Raw genomic sequence first — 25535 nt, 5'->3', positions numbered from 1 at the left:
ATAGAAAATAACAATATACATTTTGTACATAACTAAGAATTTTCACACTATGAGAAAATATTTAAGTGTGTTATTAATTTGAATTATAATAATATTTTTATTACAGTTTGGACAGGAACAATTGACTTGCCTTTGAATGTTGAGAAACACCTTCTTCATTAGTGTTAACTGTGGGGATTGTTTCTGGCTGGCAAGAAATTCAGTGTCCATCTCCATGGTGGACACACAGTCTCAATGAGTGCTGCAAATGTTCATCAGTGATTCTTGATCTTATCTGAGATTTCAGTAACTTCTTTCAAGAAGCCCCAAACTGCCATCAGCACCTTATGGCAGGCAATCCCCGTAAACAGTGTAAGAGACTATTCCTACCCTGAAGAGCCACAGTTAACACAGATAAGACAGCAGCGGGTGAGAGAAAGTTGGTAAGTATGGGTTGTCCGTTTTGTCTTAGGACTGTGCATGATAGGAGCTCAGAGAAAAAGCAAGATGGCAGAAGACATAGTGGGATGGAAAAGTAAGGGGAAAGGTCAATGGGGAGGGAAGATGAGGTGAGGAGTAGCATGGAGCCAGGGGAAAGAGGATGGAGAAGAGTCCCCCTTACAGGTTTAGTTTTGTCTTTGCTGCATCAAATCCTGGAGCGTGCTTTTCTGTAGACATCTTTTGATTAAGTTCCTTGTGGGACTCTCATGTTCTAAAACTGCAGTTCCACAGGAAAACTGTGTTTGCACCAGGAGCACTATATCCTGAAATGCAAGTAGCCCAGTGGTTAAGATATATTCAATTTTAAAACACTCAGGCATATTTGAGTTCTGTTGAGCTTAGTACCCTAAAAGCAAAAATGGCCTGCGCAAGCCCCAGTTCTGAGTCTTTCTGGAACACACCAAGTCCCACACTCCTGAGACCTCCTACTCACCAGCACAGTGTCCTTGTGCATTCACAGGCATAGTAACCTACAGCTCCCAGTGACCAAGCTTTGCTGTTCCAGACCAATAGGAGCTGCAGGAAGTGGTGGCCTTCACATCCCTGTGGCCCACACAGCTTCCCTCAACTCCCATTGGCTGGGAGTGGCAAACTGTGGATGCTCGATGTAAACAAACCCTGGTGGCCCACCAACAGATAGTCCTCATGCACAGGTTGCATCTCTGAAAACCGGCACTTTCTGGTCCGGCAAAATCTGTGGTCGTGCCAGATCACAGATGCTCCTGGACCAGAGAGCCCAGGAGCCTAAAGGCAGGAGGGCCAGCACTTGGGCCAAGGGCAGTGGGGCCATAGCCTCGTAGAAGTTCTGGGTCCAGGGCTGGAGAACTCTGGCAACCCATGGCAGTGTAGGGCCAGGAAACTTTGGCCACCCGCAGGAGCATGGGGCCAGGAGCCAAAGACAGCACACAGCAGCATGGAGCATGAGAAGTCTGACTGCCCATGGCAGCATGGGGCAGAGGGCCGGAGAACCATGGCAGCACATGGCAACACAGGGCTTGAGAAGCCCAGCTACCCATGGCAGCGTGGGACCAGGGAAACTTGGCCACCTGCAGCAGCATGTGACCGGAGAACGTTGACCACTTGTGGCAACACAGGGCCAGGGTTGGAGGCCGGAGAACCCTGGCCACCCCTGGCAGCCCAGAGCTGGAGGGCTGGCAGCTGCAGGGCACACAGCCTGGCTGGGGAGGAGGAAGAAGGGGTGGAGGCAGGGGGCCAGTTAGCTAGGGGCCGGTGGCAAGGGACACCTCTCCTGGTCTGGCAAATTCTCTTGTTTGAGACCAGTCAGGTCCCAGTGGTGCTGGACCAGGGAGATGCAACCTATAATTGTAATGCAGCTGGACTCAGCAGGATAATCAAAATATGTCAGATGTGGCCTGTGGGCTGTGGCTTGGGGACCCCTGCTTCACATGCACAAAATCCAAACTTGTGTGTATGTGTAAGTAATTACTGATGATTCCATAAGCCCACTAGTCATTAGACTGCAATAAGTATAATTTTTTCCAAGTAATCACCATAAGAAACATGTCAGGGCTGGAGAAGAGGCTGTTTTCTCTAGCTTGGCAAGTGCCAAGTCTAACAAGGTCACATTTTTGGTTTCAAGTGTATTGATTGGGGCATAGAATTCAGGTTTAGTTGAAATAAGCACCCAAAAATTCAAGGGTCAAATTCAATTCTGTTTTATGCCGCTAAAACCTGATTAACATCAATGGAGCAGCATAGCGATAAATGAGCGAGTCATTTGATCCCAAATGAGTATGCAAACTATGAGACTTTCTTGGGTCTGCAGCATTAGGCTGTAAAATTTACGAGAATAAATGTTTGTAATCTTGCTTCTGATTCTGGCTGGCAGAGGTATGCACAAATGGAGTGGGTGATGTGGCATTTCATATTCTTTATGGAAATATGCTTATGAATATGCATAACTGGAAAATGTTTTATGCAAAATACTACTTGTAAGGTATCATTGAAAGAGTTATAATCTGCTGAATGTGTTGCATTCTATTTGTGGGTATGTATAATTCCTGTATTTGAAGTTAGAAATATGAAGAATCAACATGGGTTACTAATGTAGACATGCTAATTGAGGGCCATCAGTAGTATTTCAGAAACTTAATGGCTCATTGATAAGGACAATGATGTGTAAATGAACTTGTATTTTCTATGAGTCTGGGAGAGATGGGCTATGGTGGTCCTACCAAGACAAGTGGCCATGTCATCTGATACCGGGACCCATTTTGGATGCTGCACTTTCCACTGAAAGTGAAAAAACTGAACACAAAGGATTCCCACCTTTGGTAAAATCTATATGAAGATGGGAAACCAAACTATAGGGGCTGCTGCCAGATGTCAGAATACCCCTGATTACCCCCAAGATGACTGTTGGAAACATCTAAGATTGAACAGGGGGAAGAATCAAGCCAAGACTGGAAGATTCTCCAGTCTATGAAAGAAGCTTATCCGGGTAACTGAGGGTGGAATAATACACTGGTTACATGGACTAAGCCAAGCTTCTGTGGTCTGTTTTTATTTGCTTCGTAACTTATTTTCTTCTGGTTGCTGTTACATATAACCATGTAAATCCTACTTTTTTATACTTAGTAAAATCACTTTTGTTTATTAATAAACCCAGTGTAAATAATTGTTATCTGGGAAGAGGGGAAACAGCTGTGCATTTCTCTCTTTACATAAGAAAGGGGGCAAACAACATGAGATTTCCCTGTACTAAACTTCAGACAGAATAAGATGGATTTGTCTGGGGTTCAGGACCAGTGTTCCCTCTAAGGAAAAATATTTGCTTCCCACTAATCTCCTCAGAAGAGCCTCGCAGTGGCTGCTCGGCTGCTCTGGGGCAGGGTGACATGGCAGGAGGGTGCCCCACCTGAGGAGCAGCCAGGCAGCCACCTCGCAGCCCTGGTCCTAGCTTCAGCCCTTCCCCAGGGCTGGAGCTGCAGGCCACGTGGCAGGCGGCAGCTTCTCTAGCAGCCCAGCCGGAGCTGTGTTGCGGGTGGCTGCTTCTCTGGGACCAGAGCCATGTCACGGGTGGCTGCTCCTCTGGCCAGGACTGGAGGTCCAGTGAAGGAGGAGAAACAACAACAGGAAACTTGGAAATGACAGAGGTGCTTAATGACTTGTTTGTTTCACCAAGAAGTATGATGATGAAGGGATGCCTAACATAGTGAATGCTTGTGGAAAGGGGGTAGGTTTAGAAGATAAAATAAAAAAAATAGCAAGTTAAAAATTACTTAGAAAAGTTAGACATCTGCAAGTCAGCAGGGCCTGATGAAATGCATCCTAGAATGCTCAAGGAACTGAGGTATCTAAGCCTTTAGCTATCAGATTTGAAAAATTAATGAAGATGGGAGAGATTCCAGAAGACTGGAAAAGGCTAATGATAATGCCCATCTAGAAAAAGTAAAATAAGAACAACCCAGGAAATTACAGACTAATCAGTTTAACTTCTGTGCCAGGAAAGATAATGGAGCAGGTAATTAAGGAATTCATCTGCAAATATCTGGAAGAAAATAAGGTAACACCCAGCATGGATTTGTAAAGAAAAAATCATGTCAAATCAATCTGATGGCTTTCTTTGATAAGATAACAAATCTTATGGATGAGGGAGAAGTGGTGGATGTGGTATACTTAGACTTTAGTAAGGCATTTGATACGGTCTCGCATGACCTTCTTATCAATGAACTAGGCAAATAAGGGGGGAGCATAACTGGTTGGATAACCATTCTCAGAGAGTAGTTATTAACGGTTCACTATCCTGCTGGAAGGGCACAAAAAGTGAGGGTCCTCAGGGGTCTGTGTTGGGACCGGTTCTGTTCAATATCTTTATCAATGATTTAGATATTGTCATAGAGAGTACGCTTATTAAGTTTTCAGATTATACCAAAGCTGGGAGAGGTTGCAAGTGCTTTGGAGGATAGGGTCATCATTCAAAATGATCTGGATGAACTGGAGAAATGGTCTGAGGTAAATGGGATGAAGTTTAATAAGGACAAATGCAAAATACTCCACTTAAGGTACATCTAGATTTCAGAGTTCTTCCGGGATACTGAAGCTCTGCCGCATCCAATTTGGCTTTGAGTGCCTCAGATGAACAGTGCTGTAAAATTCCACAGGGACTGTTTTAACATTTAGGTTTTTATTCTCCTTCCACTAATACTGCTTAGTGCTCCTGAATTCAGTGCAGTTACTTCTGATTTTCACCTCTGTACATGGAAGAAGAATCAGGTCCTTTATCCGTAAAAGACCAAAGGAAGAAGAGTCACCATTGAAGATAATGAGGGCTTAATTAAATATGTAAGTGTACAAGAAGTTTTCCTAGTTCCTTTGATTTGGCATGTGTGAGTCTTATGGAGTACTGATTATAGACCCCAATCCTTCAAGCACCATGGATTAATTTCAGTGGAGCCTTGCATAGTCATGTGGATCCATATGGACCTGCTTGCAGAACTGGGATTAAGTAACTGCACTTCTTTTATTAATAGATATGAGCTGACAACAGGCCAGTCATAACCATTACATTTGTAAGGATAAGGCCTTTCTCTGTAGCCGTATTGGAAGGCCTAAAGCCTAAGGCAGTGTTTCTCAAAGTGGTCCACAGATCCACTCTGAGCAAGCTGCTACCGGGCCGCTCAAGTCTGTTTACGTACCAACTCTGCAGCCATGGAGACTTGTGGCTCCCTCTGGCTGAAGTTCACCATTTACAGCCAAAGGGAGCCGCTTCCCGCTGCTCCCCTTCGCTTTAAATGGTTAAATGCAGCCAATGGGCGCTGCGAGGCTCCATGGCTGTGGAGCCAGCAAATAAACAAACCAAAGCAGCCTGGTAGCAGCTTTCTCAGGGTGGATCTGCAGACCACTTTGTGAAACACTGGCCTAAGGCCTTCATCTTCAGCCAGATTGAAAGAGCAGCAGCCATTAGCTGAAAAACAGGGAATCCTATACTCACATTCCAGCTAAATTGCATTACTATAGTGTAATACCAAGCTGTTAAGGAGGAGACCCTGTCCTAGTGGTACCCACTATCACCAGATACAGAAATATCTCATGATAGTTAAAGAAAACTTAGTTCGATAGCATTTTGTCTGGCAGGAAACTCCTTATCCATAGTTGGGGTTGTGAAATCCTCATTCTATGATTAAGATTCTCATTTTCCTAGAGTTTGTCTATAGGATCTCTGTCTGGTTTTAGTTGTTTCTGTCCGCTGTATAATTAATTTTGCCAGGTGTAAATCAGTTAAGGTGGTGGGATATAATTGGTCAGATAATTCTGCTACAGTATGTTAGACGTGGTTAGTAAACTTTTTTAGTAAAATAATTGATTAAGGTATAGCTAAGCAAGATTCAAGTTTCACTATTTAAACTGAGGCCCAAAAGGAAGCTCTTTGGGAACCAACTCCAGGACACAGCTGGAGTTGGTTCCCAAAGATCAGAGCTGCCAGACCTCAACCTTTTCCAGAAACTATCCCCTGGAGGGACCTTATCCTAACTGGCTGCTATGACAGACGGTAAGTCCATCAGCAGTGTGTGTGTGTGAATGCATATGTGGCTTTTCATGTTGTATTTTCAATGAACATGGCATATTGCCTTTTCCCCTTAAAAAAGATCCTGTGTGCTTCTTATAATCAGGGGTGGATATAGGGCAGGGTGAGCAGGGCGGCCGCCCCAGGCTTCAAGAAGCCCCGCGCATGCGCAGTGGCAAAGAGGGGCCCCGTGAAATTGTGCTGCCCTGGCCCCGCAAAATGATCATCTGCCCCTGCTTATAATCATAACACTTTGGTGTCACAGTATGGTAAATTGAGGGTCATTTTACTGACCCTCAACATAATACAAACAAATTGTTTCTTTAATTTAACTTATATGAAATCAGGGAAATATCATTCCACCACACTCTGGTTTAGCAACATTCCTTATATGGTTGGCCCACCAGTTGGACTGGAATTATTTTATTCAAGGCTCATATGATTTTTTTTTCCCTCACTAAATCCTGGATTTTCCCAATTTGATCCAGAATTGTAGTAATTGCAGCTCAGTAGATGGGAGTATGGACGGTGCAGTCTTGTAAAACTTAATAAAGATTGTGCAGTCAATGTACTTAATATTAAACCTTTTGCTGCTCCCATTAGAGTAGTTGTTTAACTTGACTGAATTCCTTCTGCATTACCAACTGTTTCCTATCCAAAACTAAGCTAAAGTCTGCCCAAAGAGTTTATGGAGTGTTCTCAGTTCACTAATGACTTTGCCATATGACAAAGATGAGTCATTCTCCTGAACCAGAATTACTTTAGTTAGCTTCCCTGGATCAAGATCCTTATCTATATGTATGATCGTTTTATGTGAAAGTTGTTGAGTGCTGAGATCTAAAATGAGGCAGTTTTGTGCATGTTATTGGTGCTCAAGAAAAAATAATAATTCAGTAGTATATAGCAGATATCAGGTAGATTTAGTAAATTCTTCCTTTGGAACATCATGCCTACACATCATGAATTATTCTTTTAGTACTTTATTGCACACTTAATTTACCTGAATGAGTTTATACGAAGAGGTTGATCTAACAATGAATTTACAATTTAGTTCAGACCATACAGTTTTTCTGACATTACATGCTTCAGAAGATGAAAAAATCTTGAGGAATCCTGTGGCACCTCAAAGACTAAGAAAATTATTTAGGCATAAGCTTTTGTGGGCTGGAACCCACTTCCTCAGATGCATGAAGTGGAAACTTCAGTTTGGCAGGTATATACATGCAAAGATGGGAGTGTTACATTACTATGTGAGGACTAGTGCTAACAAGGCTAATTCAATCAGGGTGAAATGTAACCCATTCCCAACAGTTAATGAGAAGGTGTGAATATCAAAAGGGGAAATAACTTTTGTAATGAGCTAGCCACTCCCAGTCTACATATAGACTCAGTCTGATACTGTCAAGTTTACATAAGAATCACAGCTCTGCAGTTGCATGCTGAAGTCCGTTTTTAAAGTTTTGAAGAAGCTGTCCGGAAAAGCCATGATAACCTCACCCAGGAGCCATTTTCCTCCCTACATTTCTGCAAACACAATTTTGTGCTTACGTTATTATGATAGTAGGTGTCTCAAGACAGAACCATGACACAGTCTTCCAAAATCTTTTTCTTAGCAAACAAGCAAATGTTGAGTGATGAAGGGTAATGCTGAGTTGTTGCTCATTTTTGTTATGCAAGAGGGTGGTCAGCAGAAAGGGAGCTATATGAACAGCAGGAGTGTTTGCCTTCTGCCTTGGTCCTTGATTAAAGTCAGTTCTTGAGGTAGAGTTGTTCCATGCGAACCAGCATTGCTGTTTGGGCCCAAATTCCTGAAAGAAGGGATTTCCCTGCCTACTATTTGTCCACTTCTGTTACACAACTGGTGTGCTGGTGTAAAGAAAACAAATTACACTTAGAAGCTACTGCACTCCATGTTACTGATCAGACATATATCACTGTTCAGCAGAGGGGCGAGGCTGATGTCAGATTGCATCTGCATACCATGTGGTTAGGCATCTAGAGTATATAATTTGAGGCTGAACAAAATTGTGGACACAAAATTGGTCCAGCAATGATTTGTTTTAAGGCAGTGGTTTTCAAACTACTGGTCATGACTGGGTTGTGGAATGTCAGGTATTGGGTCTCATTGCTGCTGGGGGATCAGGTGACCAGTAGGGGTGATAAGGCAAGTTACCTGCCTGTCTTGGCATTGCAGACTGCTGTGGGCCCCAGAAACAGCTAGTAGCAGGCCTGGCCAATAGGTGGGGGGAGAGAGCATACAGAGCTCCATGCACTGCCCCTACCCAGAACACCAGCTTTGCCCTTCCATTGACTGGCAGCCACCTGCATGCTGCTTTTGGGACACTGCATGGTTTGCAGTGCCAGGAGAGGCAGGAGGTCTGCCTCATCACCCCTCAGGGTAAGCTCCTCCTGTCCCAGCCCTGACTCCCTTCCCCCAGACTGGAGCCCACTCCTACGCCCAAAGCTCTTATCCTCAGCCCCACCCTAGAGCCCACACTCTAGTCAAATTATGTTGAGTCAAAGGCATCAACAATTTTCTTCAAATAAGTCATGAGAAAAAATGTTTGAAAGTACTATTTTACTGCTTTTACGATAGAAAGCTAAAAACAGAGAAGATATTGGATTGCAGAAACTTTCAGATTTCCAACTTTCAGCCTTGCGTTAATCATAATGCTAGTAGGTTTAATAAGGATTTTATTTGTCATCATTTTATTTTTAACGTTCAGTTACCGTGCACATAGTAAATAGGGCTCTTTTGGAAATCATACAGTAAAACAAATTCAAACTAAGCATTGTGATACCATTTTGATGCCAGCTTTGCATTTAGGTGCTTTCCATCCACTAATGGCTAAACTTTATAACTATATTTTGAGCATATATTTGTGTTTTAATACCAGAAGAAAAATTAACCAGAGCTAGATACCTATCATGTATATGAATGCAAAATAAATCACTCCCATAAACCTCCAATCTTGCTCTGGCATTTCCATTTTCCGTATATTTGGGAAACTATTTCACTGAATGGCTACTGAGCCCAAGGTATTTCTAGGCAGATCCTGTGATAAGGCCAAATATATTTTTGCTTTAACAAGCCCAACCCTTCTCTAAGACATTTCTCTTGCTTATTTTTCTATAGTTAATATCTGGGATGGAAGAAAAAGAGACAAGATAAATAGTTTTAATAATGCAGTGTAAAAACAATTTCCAAAGACAGAACAATGGAATGAATGTTCTGGGAAGGTAGCTTGCTCAGGACAGTTAGTATACATTTCAATTTAATAAAGGGATCAATAATTAACAAAGAGCAGTAAAATAGATTTGGCTAGGTATTCAAATAAGCATAGGTGAGAAGAGAGAGACAGATTGCAAAGTAATTGGGTCCTCTTTTTTATGGTTCATGCACGTGAGATTTATCATGACCAGTATAGCCCTGCTGTGCTAATGATCCACAAAGGGGACAGATGGGCTAGGTCACAGCACTGGAATGACAAGCATGGAAGAAACTGGTAAAAGGGCTGACAGAAGATCAGGGTTTTTGTTGTTTTTTTGACAGCTGGGCATTACTGACCATAAGTAAAGCCACAGGCAAATTAACTTGTAGAGGGGAGCCTAGTACCAGTGTGATCTCCTAAAATACTTATTCCCCAGAAAACTTGTACTCCAGAGTGATCCCATCACTGGCTTGAAACCCGGGGTGGGCAATAAGTTGGTGGCAGTTTGCTAGGGTGAGCCCATAGCAGGCTGCCACCACTTTATTTACTGTGCTTCTGCAGGCATGACAGCTTGCAGTTCCTATTAGCTGCAGATAGCTGTTCCCAGCCAATGGGAGCTGCGGGAAGTGGCACAGACTGGGACACCACTTCCAATAACTCTCATTGGCCAGCACCAGCGATCTGCAGCCACCTAGAGCTGCAATTGCCCATACCTGCATTGGTGTAGGTAAATACAGGGGAAGTGGCCTGCCAGGGACTAACCTGATTAATTGCATCTGGCTCGTGGGCTGATATTGCCCACTGCTGGTTTAAACAACAAAGGAATGCTAAAGTATAGCACCAGCAAAGACCTGTATCAAAGTTGTGTGTGGAAAATGATTTTTGTGGTGATAAATGTATATTATCAAGCTACTAAATAATGCAGTGAGGTAAAAGACTAGCCTCCCTCCCCTTCTCCCACCCCCACCCCCGAATCTTGTGCCACTCATGAGCAACTTGGAAAGGGAGTAGGATGAGCCATTGATCAGTTGATGTGGGGAAGTTGACTTACATGCCACTGTCCCATTCTACAAGGTAAGAAAATTTGTGATTTTTCCTTGGTGTTGATGATCAGTTGCCTTTAAATACACAGTTGGTTCTTTCTAATGATGTACTCTAGTTGAAGGAAAAATTATGAGTCTGGGGCAGGAGGTATTGGGTCAAGTTCTGTGACTTATATGATCCAGGAAGTCAGAGACGATCAGAATGGTCCCTTCTGCTCTTAGCATTTATTAATCTAAAAATCCGTTCCCTTCTCAGATGCTCAACTGGATTCTGAGCCAAGGAGCACTATGAGCTGGGCAGGCTGTCAGCATCTACCATCCAGGGATTGAGGGTTCAGTAAGGAGACACAGACAAGCACCCTGTGGTGATACTGCATGTGCAAGAGCGCCTACGACATCTTTCTAGCACCCAGAGATTCCCGTGCAGGCAAAGAATCCCCCTCTATCTAACCTGGCTTTGCACCACCACAAACACCCCTAGACAATTAACACACAGTCTCTTGTGTCATGTGGTAGCTCAGTTCCACTTGCTACCCCATCCTCCTGAGAGTTCTATAGTGACTAACACTAGAATTTCTAGTGGAAAAAAAGCTTCAGAAAACAGCTCTCACTTCTTTAAACAAAAAGGAACATGCAGGCCTTCTTCATAAGGGAACAAAAGAGGCACAAGCCCAATTTTCTCTTGGTAGATTGTCCTGAACAGGAGGTCTGGCCTGCAGTATTCACGGGAGCGTCCATATGCCAACCATCCACCTGGCAGGGCTGATTAGTGGAGTCACAGAATAGTTAATAGGCCCACTTGTCCTGCTTAAGCCAGCAGCAGGAACAGGAAGCCATCTGAACAGCTGGGTTCCACCTCATTCTGAACAGTGTGCCTTGTGTTTCCTATTATCTGCTGCTTCTTCCCTGGCTTGAACTTCTGGCATTCCAAACCAGCCTGATGCCTGGCATCTGGCTTGTGGTTCCTGGCCTCCAGTTTGTCTCCTATCTCTGATACTCTGTGATCATAACCCAACCTGACCCTTGTTCTCAACTGCTGGTTCTGATCTCCAATTAGTCTCCTGTCTTTCCCATCTCTGGTATCCTGACCCAGTTAATGCTAGATTCATGCCTCATGAATATGGACTCTGGATCCTACTTCTGTGGCTCTGGCCACTTGTGAGCTGGCCAACAGTCACCTTTAAATCCTGTTTTCTCCAGTAATTCAAACAAGGGAAAGTTTATCTCCTAGCTAGCATCTCAAAACTTTGTTTTTAAGTGGCATCAAACTAAGAGTGTTCTGGCTGTCCCATTGACTTCAGGCTACTTCGCTTCCATTTGCTATGAGTGGGCTTGAAATATGGGTGCTGCAAACAGGCCTTCAGTGGCATCAGTAGCATTTATTCTGGCTTAAAAGTTGCATTTATTAGGGAAAAATAACATGAGCAAAAACCCAATGTGATGCAACATTCCAACTGGACATAAAGAACGCCCACATTGTTTTAGATAGGCTGCAAATGTAAGATTTTGATTTGGAAACAGAGAACCAACAATAGTATATGCTTAGTCTAATCTTTAGCCATATACGTAGTGACTTTTACTAAACTTTTTTCAGTTTACTTGTATGCAAACATTATCAGATGACACAACAGGTTTTCAGTAGCGTTCTCTGCTTTTATCATCCATTTTATGGGCTGAACTGTGTGTAACCCTTCTGCCAGGTAGTGCACCTGCAGCAGTCAGGGCTGGATCCAATATCTAGAGGTTCCTCTCCATCCATCCAACACAGAACTGGCTCGAGCTTCCCCCAAGTAACCTGAGAAATTTACACAACACTCCTGGGCACCCCTGAGAAGCAATGCTTCCCCACTCACAAGCACAGAGTCTGAGTGTAGAAAATAAACCTTTAATGAAAGGAGAGGGAAGTAACTTGGCAGTAATTTGGGAAAACACCACAAACAGAGTTCATAGCCAAAATCACAAATAAACATCCCAGCCCAAGCAGGTTGGGCAATGTCCTTTTCCTCTAGTAGAGTCCCCCAAGTGTCTGTCCTTGGACCAATCCTATTCAACTTATTTATAAATGATCTAGATAAAGGGGTAAACAGTGAGATGGCAAAATTTGCAGATGATACCAAACTGCTCAAGATAGTTAAGACCAAAGCAGACTGTGAAGAGCTTCAAAAAGATCTCCCCAAACTAAGTGATTGGGCAACAAAATGGCAAATGAAATGTAATGCTGATACATGTAAAGTAATGCACATTGGAAAAAAATAATTCCAACTATATATACAGTATGATGGGGACTAATTTAGCTACAACTACTCAAGAGAGAGATCGTGGAGTCATTGTGGATAGTTCTCTGAAAACATCCACTCAATGTGCAGCAGCAGTCAAAAAAGCAAATAGAATGTTAGAAGTGATTTAAAAAAGGATAGAGAATAAGACAGAAAATATCTTATTGCCTCTATATAAAATCACGGTACACCTACATCTTGAATACTGTATACAGATGTGGTCGCCTCATCTCAAAAAAGATATATTGGCATTGGAAAAGGTTCAGAAAAGGCAACAAAAACTATTAGGGGTTTGGAATGGGTCCCATGAAGAGAGATTAAAAAGACTGGGACTTTTCATCTTAGAAAAGAGGAGACTAAGGGGGGATATGATAGATGTCTATAAAATCAGGACTAGTGTGGAAAAAGTGAATAAGGAAAAGTTATTTGCTTATTCCCACAATATAAGAACTAGGGGTCACCAAATGAAATTAATGTGCAGCAGTTTTAAAACAAAAAAAAAGGAAGTTTTTCTTCACTCAGCGCACTCCTTGCCAGAGGATGCGGTGAAGGCTAGAACTTAAGCAGGGTTAAAAAAAAAAAGCTAGATAGATTCACGGAGATTAGGTCCCATCAATGGCTATTAGCCAGGATGGGTAGGAATGGTGTCCCTAGCCTCTGTTTTTCTAGAGGTGGGTGACAGGGAGGGATCTCTTCTTCCAGGGCATCTGGTATTGGCCATTGACGACAAATAGGATACTGGGCTGGATGGACCATTGGTCTGACCCAGTATGGCCGTTCTTATGTTCTCTCTGGTTCTTACGTCCAGCAATGTAAATATCCCCTTGACATGCCCAACCCTTCTCAACACCCCACTCACAGTTGCTGCCCTTGCTCAGGGCAGGCCCAGAGTTAACGGGTACATCTGCAGAGTTCACCACCTATCCTGAGTGTGGTGGCGAGATAAGGAGGCATCTTATTCTGTCCACTTGTCGCTTGCTTGCTGTCTGGCACCGCCCTACTGGCCATTCATCACCCCTTGCTGCCACCACTCTGCTGGCTGCTCCATCACTGTCCTGCTGGCTACTCATCATGCTGCTCATCACATCTTTCACAGACTTGTTCTGGATTTGGCTCTGGGCTGAACCTAGTGATTTCAGCTTTTAGCCCAAAGCACAGTCCGACCACAAAACATTCCCGCATCCGCTACAGTAAATTTAAATAATTGAAACAGTGGGGAGAAACAGGTTGAACCAGTCTTACAGCTCACTCTTGGAGGGCATGCAGCCTGCTGTCTCAGGGTGCATCTAGACTGCACTGTAGGTTGAAATAAGATACGCAATTTGAGCTACGCAGATTACATAGCTTATTTCAATGTTATTTTGAAATAGCTTCTTTCGAAATTTGGTGCTGTCTACACAGCACTTATTTAAAAATAAATCACTATTCTGAAATGGAATGAGGTTTACTGGGACATTGGAATAGCAAACCCGTTATATTTCAAAATAATGGGCTTACTCAAAAGATGAGGAATAGCTATTTCAGGATACTGGAGGTATCCCAAAATAGCACTGCAGTGTAGACATAGCCTCAGAGTCTTCCTTCCTCAGCTTAATCTCATAGGGCTCTGGAAGTTTGAGTCTTGGTCCATAAAGTGTATTTACACTGACAGGATTGCTCCTTCTGAGCTGAGTTAAACACAGTCTGACTTTTCTGCCTCCCCACAATAACTGCAAGCATTGGTGATCATATCTCACAATTCTTGCATTTAGTGTTAACACAGTTTGTGACCCCACAACAGCCAAATTGGTTACAATACACAAAACACCATTGTAATGGTTGAATATCTAGTAAGCCTAAGCAAACTGAGTGAACTATATTTACATGCACGTGCCCAGAATCTCATTCTTTAAAACTCAGAATTTGTTCCAGGTTGAGTATAGACTTTCTTCTTTTGTATTCCCCAATAATTACAGAAATTGAAATTAGTATTAACATAATTTGTGACCCAATGCCAGCCACGTTGATTACAATGAGCAAAACACCATTGTAACAGCTAAATATCTAACATCTAAATGAAGCAGGGGCAAACTGTATTTACAGAAATACACTCAGGATTTCTTTCCCATTCCAGCTGGCTGTAGTGGAAGCATTGATTCAGACCCTGCTTACACGGGAATTGTTAGTGCAAGTAAACATCACAAAAACCAAATCCCACAAATACTTATTCCAACTTCTAGTTTGTGCCTTTACTTTCACTGTGCTAGCACTTCTTACCTTTTTGCTTTCATCTGATATTTTTGTTAATGTGTTTGCTGGCAGGAATGTTTGTGAGAACAGCACATAACAGAGAATATTCACAGAAGGTGAGTTCTGAATTTGTAAACATGAGTATTTTGCATCAGAAAGTGATCTGAAGGATTGCAGATTGAACCTCTTTAGTCAGGCACTCTCTGGTCCAGCAACATCCATAGTCCAGGATGATTTTAGTTAGCCAGATGTCCGCTTATCGTAGGTGTGGCCAAGTTTCCTTCAGTCCACATAAAGTGTGTTTACAGCCACTAGCCTTGGCTCTAAGTGTTCTGTGCTGTTAATTAGCTCTAAATCACCCCTAAAGAGACCAGCAAGCAGTGGAAGTGCTGTTAACACTGCTAAGAGTAAACATGATTTCTATGCTTTATCTACTTATTTCCTTGTGCCAATACAGTAAAATTGTGTAACAACACTGACGCTTTGTTATAAAGAGAACTGATAAGCCTTGGCTAGGCATAGGCTTATCTGGGGTGTATCAGTACAGTCATAAATTATTAAGCAGCATTGCAAGCATTCTGTTTATTTACCTCAGTAAAATAAAAATAAAGAGCCCCATTCACTACAATATTGGCCTCTTACGGTTTGGCAGATTCTCTGGTTCGGCATCAGTCAGGTCCTGAAGGTGTTGGACTGGAAAGGTTCAACTTGTACTATAGTGCAGGGTGAAATTCATCCCTGTGCCACGAAGCTTGCACAAGGGCTATGCATTATGGATGGTTAGTGGCATTCGGGTATTTCATAAACCTGCGATGATTCTGGATATAATGTGGAACTTCACTTCTAATTAGGAATCATTAAACTGTGTGTCCAGTGAGATCACAGCTTGATTTTCAACACTGAATATTCCCATTGAACTGCTCATAAATAATCTATAGTCCAGGATTGATTCAGGGAAATTATTTGGTGAATAAATTCATGAAAATTGAAATCTGTCCACAGATAACACACACAGCAGATAACCACTGGGTTACAAGTGATTTTCTCTGCTCTGCTCTTTATGAACTACTTTTGTGACCATCACAAATAGCATCGAAGAACCTGTATAACACAGGTCCTCAAACCATGCCAGTTTTGCTGGGACCATGCGTTCCAGCTGTACATTATTTTCTAGCCTTGGGATATGCCATGAACATTAGAAACAAATGGTTATTGAGAAAATGATTAATGAAACTGCCTGGAACATGGTTGGGAGAGAACTGGTAGGTAGTTTTTCTCTGAGCAAAAAGACAGATGTTGCCAGACTCTCGTTTTTGGGGGAGTTTGCTGAGCTCTATTGTTTGCTCATTGAAACTCCAACAGTGACAAATTACATGGCTGTGGAACACAGGGTATTTTTAGATCAGACAGGGTAAATTCTCATCTCTTTCCATAGAGGCTTCTGTAGCAGTGCCAACCATGAGTATCATTTCAAGCCCTGTGAGAGATGCCGCCTCAGTATTAGCTGGCACAGAAATAGATTTTTTTTTTGATCCTGCTGCTTATTTCTTCCACCTGGCTGTACTCCCAGATAAGACCCATTTGGCTGAGAACTTGCTCACCTGTGTCTGTTAATGCCATGCAAAGGCAGCAGATACCTCTTGACTCAGAGTTTCCGCCAGGTGTGAGCAGAAAAGTGACAGAGACATTCAGTCTCTAACTCTGTGAGATAGTAAAGTGTGTAACTTCCCAGAGATGCTCTTTAATTTGTATTCCTGCCCTCTGTTCCGAGTTTGAGCCAGGCATACCTACAAACTCCTACATTTGCATTATTTTGTCGGGGTTTACTGCTAAACAACAAAACTTTTCTCTCTTCAGAAAAAACCTCAAAACAGCAACAAACACACAAAGAAACTCATGCTGGAAGAAGACAAAAGCATAAAGAAAGTCTAGCTGATTTAATCATCTTACATTTTTCTTGTTTCTAACGATCTTATTAGTTTCCATTCAGCCTGATAGTATGAATATAAATCTATTCACTGATACTTTAATCCGAGCCTTTAATCACACCTTCTGAAGCAGAAGTGAAATCCTAGACACTTGTGGCCACATAGCTAATACTGCTAGTAGTTTATTTTGCAGTCCCCAACTCAGGAGCCTCAACAAAGCTTCCAAATATGACATTTACATCCTGGGTAATCCACTGAAAATTCTTCTTTGGAGTGATAGCAACACAGAGGGAATTATTAGTACCTTTCCATTCTGAACTGCTGCTGCAGGCTGAAAAATGATGGACTTACGTTTTGCTTTCTGTGCTGTCTAATCAGTACTTGAATCCAAGATAGCAGATTGACTGTGTCTCCTATGACTATGAACCAAAAGCTGGCCAGTTCTATGATGTTGTAAATGTTCTTATTCCATTGAATTGGCTCTGATCACATGGAAGAGGTGGGGGGAGAGGGAGGAAAAATTCTGGAAGGGAAGGAATTGAATGCATTGATAAAGGGATATAGAGGTAAATTGTGTGCTGAGATATACCCCATGAGATCTCATTGGAGTCCATAAAATCATATGGAATGTAAATCAATGTAAAATTTGGCCCACAATATTTGGGTGTAGGTAAAGAGCATATAGCAGCGATGGGTAACCTTAGCTAGTGAGTGGGCCGCATGAGTGGCTCTTCTTCCTCTCAGTCGACCACAAGATTGTTGTAACCTAGATGGTCTTCTGGAATAGGATAGTTTTGCTGACTGGGCTTGTACATCTAGAATTTCTAGGGTGTGCTGATTGATTGGATGCAGAGGGAACACATGGCACCTCACTTCACTTGGGTTTTGTGAAAGTATTGGAGAACGGCCTTAATTGTGGTTTGCTTTCATGTATCTTCATACTCTGCAAATTGTATTATAGTTTCAATGAAGGATGGGAAAGCTTGCCAAGTTAGATTTGTGAGGACTGTGCTTACCTACATGAGTTGCCACTAGTCCAACCCAATTGGTTACTTTTAAGACCATTTGTAGCAGTAAAGAAAATGGCGGGTAACACTAATTTAACCTTAAATCCATAGTCCCTGTATGAGAAGTAGGTAAGTTCTATTTAATCACATTTAACCTCAACAATCCTATGGCTTAGAGGTAAGGTTCTAGAAAACCAATACATCTGAGAAAACCCACAGTAATGTTCCTCACACTGACATCCTTTGCCCTAACCTCCTGTCAGCCTCCTTCCCCGAAACACACTCCACTCCACTTGTTTTTACTGTCTTTTGGGGGGGGGTGCCCCTCTTCTCACTCTCCCTACTACTGATGACAGAGGAATACTTTGTGGCCTTCAGGGTGCCAGATGTCCCTCTCAGGCATGAAACAAAAAACAGGACTATGTAGCACTTTAAAGACTAATAAGATGGTTTATTAGGTGATGAGATTTTGTGGGCCAGACCCACTTCCTCAGATCAAATTGTGGAAGAAAATTGGCATGACCATATATACCAGAGGGATACAATCAAAAAAAGTGAACACCATATAAAATTGACAAATCAGATTTTAGAACAGAGACGGGGGAAAGGAGGGAGGTTAGTGTCTATGAGATAATGATATTGGGGTGATAATTGGGGAAGCTATCTTTGTAACGGGTAAGGTAGTTAGCATCTCTGTTAAGGCCCATTCGTAAAGTGACAAATTTAAGCAAGAATGACAGTTCTGAGGTTTCCCTTTGCAGTCTGGTGTTAAAGTCTCTTTGGAGTAATATACATATAGTGAGGTCGTTGAGACAATGCCCAGTCTGGTTGAAATGACAAGAAACTGTTTTTTCTTTGTAAACTGTCTGTCTGATGTCTGATTTGTGGGCATTAATTCCTTGGCGAAGTGTCTGAGAAGTTTGTCCAATATAAATAGCAGACGGACACTGTTGGCACATGATGGCATAAATTATATTTCTGGATGAACAGGAATATGTGTTCTTGATTTTGTAACTGACGTGGTTAGGTCCAATGATGGTGTCAGCAGAGTAAATATGTGGACAAAGCTGGCAACGGGGTTTGTTGCAAAGGAAAGTTCCAGGGTTGGTATTAGTGTGGTATGTCCTGTGGTTGTTGGTAAGAATCATCCTCTGTTCTAAAATCTGATTTGTCAATTTTATATGGTGTTCACTTTCTTTGATTGTATCCCTATGGTATATATGGTCATGCCAATTTTCTTCCACAATTTGATCTGAGGAAGTGGGTCTGGCCCATGAAAGCTCATCACCTAATAAACCATCTTGTTAGTCTTTAAAGTGCTGCATAGTCCTGTCTTTTGTAAGAGGAAGCATCCATTCCAGGCACATTATTTTTAATTTTCTCAGCCATGTTGCTGCAGTTACCTCAAGTTCTTATTACTGTGATTGTTACAACACTTTTGTTGCAGAATTCCCCGATAAGAAAGTATTTATAAGAAAAGAACTGAAGTCCTCATGCCTGAGTTAGCAATGGGAAATGTTTAGAATCCATTTCCTCTTTGTGAGCTCTTAGAAACTTCAAATTACTCAGAAGGTATCTGACTCAAAAAGAACTCGACCTCAAAGCCCTTCCTTAATTTTCAGTCTGTATTTTTTGAGGCAACATTTCAGTTGGCTGCAGTGATTTTGTTTGAGTAAAAGCTTACGGATTTGGCCTCTTAATGTCAAGCAGTATTTCATTGTGTTTTAACTCTTTCATCTGCCATACATTTAAGCAAATCTAAAGAACATGAACAGAAGGAAGGACCCTTTTTTCTCTTCTTTTTTTCATGTTATGGATTTTTTATACTTGCAAGTTTCTTTTACAATTCATAAAGAAAAGAAAAAGAATTACTTGGATTGAGAGTGTGAGAATCTGCCAGAAGTGTCACTAACATGGATGAATGCAGGAAGGGAAGGGCTAAGGACTTAAACAAAATACACTTTATGCTGTTTTCAGCTCTTTTGTGCTGTGCTAACAAATGCTCTCCGTGTATTTTCATAACCCCCTCTGGGCTTGTTTATTTTATCAGCTACAGGTTGTGACGGCATTTCCTGGCTCTGAGAGGACCTCAGTGTGCCATGCCACAAGATAACTGCTGTTTCCTGCTCTGGCACACCCAGCACTGTCCACAGTGGCCCCCATTATGATTACACTGGTGAGCAGATTTTAGCTTTCAGCTTTTTCCACAGTGGAGCAAATGATCATTTCTGCTTACCAATCTGTAAAATCTATCTAGTTCTCACTGGTGAATCAAATTACAAGGAAATAGGCTTGGATTCAATGTGTCTATTGCATTTTCTTATCCCAGTTACCAGGCACTCTGGGTGTGTCTAGACTACATGCCTCCGTCGACGGAGGCATGTAGATTAGCCAGATCGGCAGAGGGAAATGAAGCCGCGATTAAAATAATCGCGGCTTCGTTTAAATTTAAATGGCTGCCCCGCTCTGCCGATCAGCTGTTTGTCAGCATATCGGGGCAGTCTGGACGCGCCGCGTCGACAAAGAAGCCTTTCTTGATCGGCACAGGTATGCCTCGTGAAACCAGGTTTACCTGTGCCGATCAAGAAAGGCTTCTTTGTCGGCGCGTCGTGTCCAGACTGCCCCGATCTGCCGACAAACAGCTGATCGGCAGAGCGGGGCAGCCATTTAAATTTAAATGAAGCCGCGATTATTTTAATCGTGGCTTCATTTCCCTCTGCCGATCTGGCTAATCTACATGCCTCCGTTGACGGAGGCATGTAGTTTAGACGTACCCTCTGAGCTGACTCAGAGTCTTCCGTTCAAGGCTGGATTTATTGTGTGTCCTAAACACACTTCACAACCGAGAGTGGAGCTGGCAAATAGAGGGGATTACGTGGTCTGCAGGTTTCGAGGTACACAATAAAGAAGACTTCTTTTTGGTTCAGCTGTTGTAGGAGTTATGTTGTTCTTGCATGTACAGATTCAGAAATGGGGATGGGAAAATATCTACCACATTACATGCTTCAGCCCGCCTCTTACCAGTTCCTGTAAATTCTGAACGGCTTTGTCATGGCTCATTTTATTGAAGATCCCTGATTCCCAAGCAATAAAAAGATAAATGTTTGTTTTATATATATATTGGCCCCTTCAGGTGAATATAATATTACCAAGCAGGTGCTTTTAGAGTAATTGTCTATTAAATCTCTTGAGTTAGCTCCACCGTGGGATCTGCGCCAGGTTTTCTGGCACATGAAGGCTATATCTACTGTATGAGACAGGGGTGTGATTTTCTCCTGCTTGTGTACACAGAAGGCGATGGAACAATTTTTATAGTGGGGGTGCTGTGAACCATGGAATCAAACTATAAATCCTGTATATAATGACAATCACTTCAAGCGAGGAGATGCTGCAGCACCCCCCATGTCTCTATGTGGGTACGAAAATTTTTGCTAGCTCTCAGAGAGTGTGACTGTACTTCAGACAGACACCAGTGTCTGTTTAATTGTGGTGTGGACATTTGGGCTCAGGCTAGTGGTCAAGATCCAGGACTTTCCTTTCTCATGGGGTTCCAGGGCCCAGGCTCCAGCTCAAGCCAGAATGTCCGCATTGCCGTTAAACAGACCCTTAGCCTGAGCCCAGGTCAGCTGGCATAAGCCAGCCAAGTGTTTTTAACTTCAGCGTAGACCTACAGAGACTGAAACTGGTGGGTATGAACTTGCTATGGCTCAACTGTGCTTACAATGCCCCTAACTGTGCTACCGTGGCTATTCTACTATTTATACTCATGCTAGCTAGATGCGCGCTAGCACAAGGGTGTGGGTACTCAAGCAGGAGAGTCACATATCTCACTCATAGCCATGGTTAGAGAGCCCCCACAGCAATCCACCATAGGGCGGCTGCAGTCGTGAAAGATCCCCAGAACAGTCTCCACACTACAGGGTCTACGTGGACTTTGTATTGCTCTCAAAGGGTGTATCTACACAGCAAAGTTATTTTGGAATAACAGCCATTATTCCAAAATAACTATGTGAGCGTCTACACAGCAATTCTATTATTTCAAAACAACGGACAGCTTATTCCGACTTGTGTAAATCTCATTCTACAAAGAATAACACCTATTCCAAAATAGCTATTTTGAAATAAGGCGTGTATAGATGCTCCACCTCTGCTATTTCGAAATAGCCCCTCACTAGGGCCATTCTAAGTTATTCCTCTTGGGGCTCGAAATCAAGATAGCACATCTACATTAGGGAAGCCTGCCTTGGACTAATTTTGAGGCTTTCCTGCAGTGTAGACATGCTATTTTGAAATAAGCTAGTATGGAATAATTATTCTAGAATAGCTTATTCCAATATAACTTTGCAGTGTAGATGTAGCCAAAGTGAATTGCACTGGCTGGGACAGGAAAAGTACAGGGCTGCCATGTGATTCAATGCAACCCTTAGGCAGCCCTGATTGCAGGATTGCCAGTGGGAAACAAATGTAGTTCCCAAGAAACAAAAGCCCCTTGGTAACCAGACAGGTCTGGAGTTTAGTGGGCAAAGGCGATGCACTTCCTCTAATTAATAAAATGATTGTGCTTCCCATTTGTCTGTCTTAGTTAAATATTCATGGCCACAGATTTTGCATATTTTGTTGACCTGAAAAAAACTTTGTAATGCCATAAAATGGCAAATTCCAACAGGGTTTAGAAACAACAGCAACAACAAAGTGCTCTGAACTTGATTATTCCAGCTACATTTTTGCATTCGTATTTTGGCAAAAGTGCACTAAACAGCATTAGCTACATTAAGGCCACTTGCCATGTACTGCCTACATGTCATGCTCTATGCTTCTTTATTACATGTTAATTTATAAACACTGATAAAATGGCAAGCCATGTGTTCTTCCTTTTGTTGGTTCACTCTGATTCTCTTTGTCAACTCTTCTATTATGTGCGCTATGATCATCGGACAGTGTTCTCCTTCTGGTTATTTCCACAGGGTGCAAATATTAAATTATTAAGATCAGATCCTACGCTGGTGTAAATCATTGCTTTATTGACCTTAGTGGAAATGTGCTGATTTTCACCAGCTGACGATCTGGTCCTTAACTTCTACCATGATTGCTCCTCAGCTACTGTACCTAGACTGGACACATCCGGGAAGAGGAGAAGCAACTTTGTAGCATGTTCCTTTTTCCTCTGAAATTTGAAGAAACCCATCCTGTCTAATTAAGTCTTGGCAAAGTTTTGTGAGCCTAGGCAGAGTCAGAAGCGAACAGCACCAAGGAGCAGCTACATGCTGCCGTGGTTATGTAGGCAGCTCATCATACCTAAAATCACACCCTGCATAGCGCTCCGTGTGGGTGCAGGTATCACCCCTATGAAGCTTGGTGTATAGTAGGGAACTAAGATGCAGGATCCATTTTAGTAGACTGGATGGAGTGTGTCACTGTGCTGGTAAACCTATTGTTGAAAAACATACCGTTCATTATGAGTCTGCTCTTATTCCCAATGAAATCAAAGACAAAGCTGTCAGTGCTTTCAGTGGAGCAGGAGCAGGTCCTATATAAGAAGGAAAATATGTTTTTAGCTATGCCCCCTCCCTGTCCAGAAAGCTTTGCTCAGCCAAATAGTCCTTAATCTCACAAGTAGTCTGATTTCGGGCATGAGATACATATAAGTAAAGACTCCTCATGGGTCTGTAGGCAAGGTTAGGCCTGTCCCCCAAAGCCTGTGAGAGTGAGGGATCATGTTTCAGGATAGGTTGTAGATTGTTGATAATGCATTGGAAGGGGTTAAGTTGGGGGCTGTAGATGATGACAAGTGGTGTTCTGTTGTTTTCTTTTCTGGGCCTGTCTTGAAGTAGCCTCCAGACAGTCCCTGAACCTCCAACAAATACTTTCCAGTAACCACACAGCACACCATCATACTCATCCAGGAACTCACCCCTGCAATCAATCCCGGTGCCAACTCTGTCCACACATCTATACCAGCGATATCATCACAGGACTTACCCACATAAACTACCTCATCAGAAGCTCATTTAATGTATATCCACTAATGCGATCTATGCCAGCAATGCCCCTCTGCCATGTTTATGTGCAAACTAGACAGTCTCTATGGGAAAGAATTAATGGACACAAATCACATATCTGAAAAGGCAACACACAGGAAGCTGTTGGGGAATAGTTTAAGTTGCCCAGGCACTCATTAATGGGTCTCAAAGTCACCATATTGTTTCAGGCCAATTTCACAGGCCTACTCCACAGAGGCCTCAGAGCTCAGCTTCATTTACAAGTCTGATTCCTTCAACAGAGATATGAACAAAGACATTGGGTGGATTGCTCTCTATATTCCACATCCTAATGACATAAAAAAACAAACAACGGGTGCTTAAGAACACTTAGTACGTTCTCTATCAGCTTCATGTAGCATGGACACTCTAATTGACTATTATTTTCCCTTTTTCCCCCTTCCGTTTCCTTCTCCTTTAACTATTCATTGTTTTTTAAGCTTTTCCAGTTAGACTAACATGGCTACCCTTCTGAAGCTTCTGTATCTCAGTAACTTGACGTACTCCCATTGAACCTAATTGTACAAATACTTGCGCACCCATTTAACTTAACTTTGGCCCTACTTGGTGATTTTCTATGGCTATTGCTGCGTGGATAATAACAACCTGGTCAAGACTGAGACTACGTCTAGACTGCAGGCTTCTTTCAGAAAGAGATTTTCTGGAAGAGATCTTCCAAAAAAACTTCTTCTGAAAGAGAGCATCTACGCTGCCAAAGCACATCGAAAAAAGCGATCTGCTTTTTCAAAAGATTGTGTCCACACTGAATGGAGGTTATCTCGCATTTAAGCTGTGTTGACTATGGACGGGGTGGCCACCAGAGGACCTGTGCTTTTTCCTCCTTCCTCTTCTTTCAAAAGAACTCCCTCTTCCCTGTCCACACATGCCTTTTCCTGAAAGAGCTCTTTTGGGAAAAAGTCTCCTTCCTCATAGAAAGAGGTTTACCAATGTCGGAAAAACCCCTCTGTTCTTTTGATTTTTTTTTTTTGAAAGAACGCATTTGCAGTGTGGATGTAAGTGAAGTTTTTTTGGAAAAACGGTCATTTTTCCGAAAAAGCTCTGTAGTGTAGACATAGCCAGAATGTTTGATCTTTTGTGACAAATCCTTATGTTGCTCTACCAGTCAATAAAGAGGAAAAGAATGAGGAGGACACATTTAAGACCAGGAGAGAGGAAGAAAGTAGACAAATACAAGGGTAATATTTTATATTTTCCATACTGCATACTATAGGCTCAGTTGTTGGCTGCCCTGTGTCAACACACAAGATGATAGAAAAAAGTGTCTGGTACCTTCTTCTTGCCTTGAGCCCATGTGCAAAGGGTGGGCAAAGACAGGTGCTACTACTGCTAACGCCCAGACTGGCCCTACCTAACTGAAAGGTAGGGATGAGGGGCAAGTGGGTCTGATATCTTCTTCCCACCTGACTGTACCTACCAGCCTAGCTGTCTGGGTGCCAAAGGGGATGTGGCATGCAGCCACTCACAGTGCAGAAGCAGGAGAGCTAGCACACAAGCATATATTCCCTGGGAGAAATTTCTGACGGAGTCATCCAGAATTCCCCCGGGGGTTCTTTGTGCAGTGCAACCCCTTCACTATGGCTAAATGTCACAATTTGGCCATATAGGATACTAATACATGTTGCTATGTGTGAAAACAACAACATGCAAATGGAAACGGATTTTGGTGGCTACCAAAACTTGCACCTGCCTACACTAAAAATTGACCTTTTTAATACTCAAAACAAAAAGGGCCAAGTTCATCTCTGATGCATCTCCATTAACTTCAGGAAAAGTG

General features: G+C 42.5%; 1 long non-coding RNA gene across 3 annotated transcripts in view; it reads left to right on the top strand.

Annotated features, from left to right (window-relative positions):
• The window catches only part of LOC142827298 (uncharacterized), a 205472-nt gene that overhangs the window by 97910 nt on the left and 82027 nt on the right, over positions 1 to 25535 (top strand). For all 3 annotated transcript variants that reach the window (XR_012901952.1, XR_012901953.1, XR_012901954.1), the window contains exon 2: positions 19753 to 19878. This is a non-coding gene — a long non-coding RNA (uncharacterized LOC142827298). The remainder of the gene's footprint in view (positions 1 to 19752; positions 19879 to 25535) is intronic.

This window comes from Pelodiscus sinensis, chromosome 2 (genome assembly GCF_049634645.1).
Source record: "Pelodiscus sinensis isolate JC-2024 chromosome 2, ASM4963464v1, whole genome shotgun sequence".
Taxonomy (NCBI): Eukaryota; Metazoa; Chordata; order Testudines; family Trionychidae; genus Pelodiscus; species Pelodiscus sinensis.
This window is presented reverse-complemented; position numbering and strand designations above follow the sequence as displayed.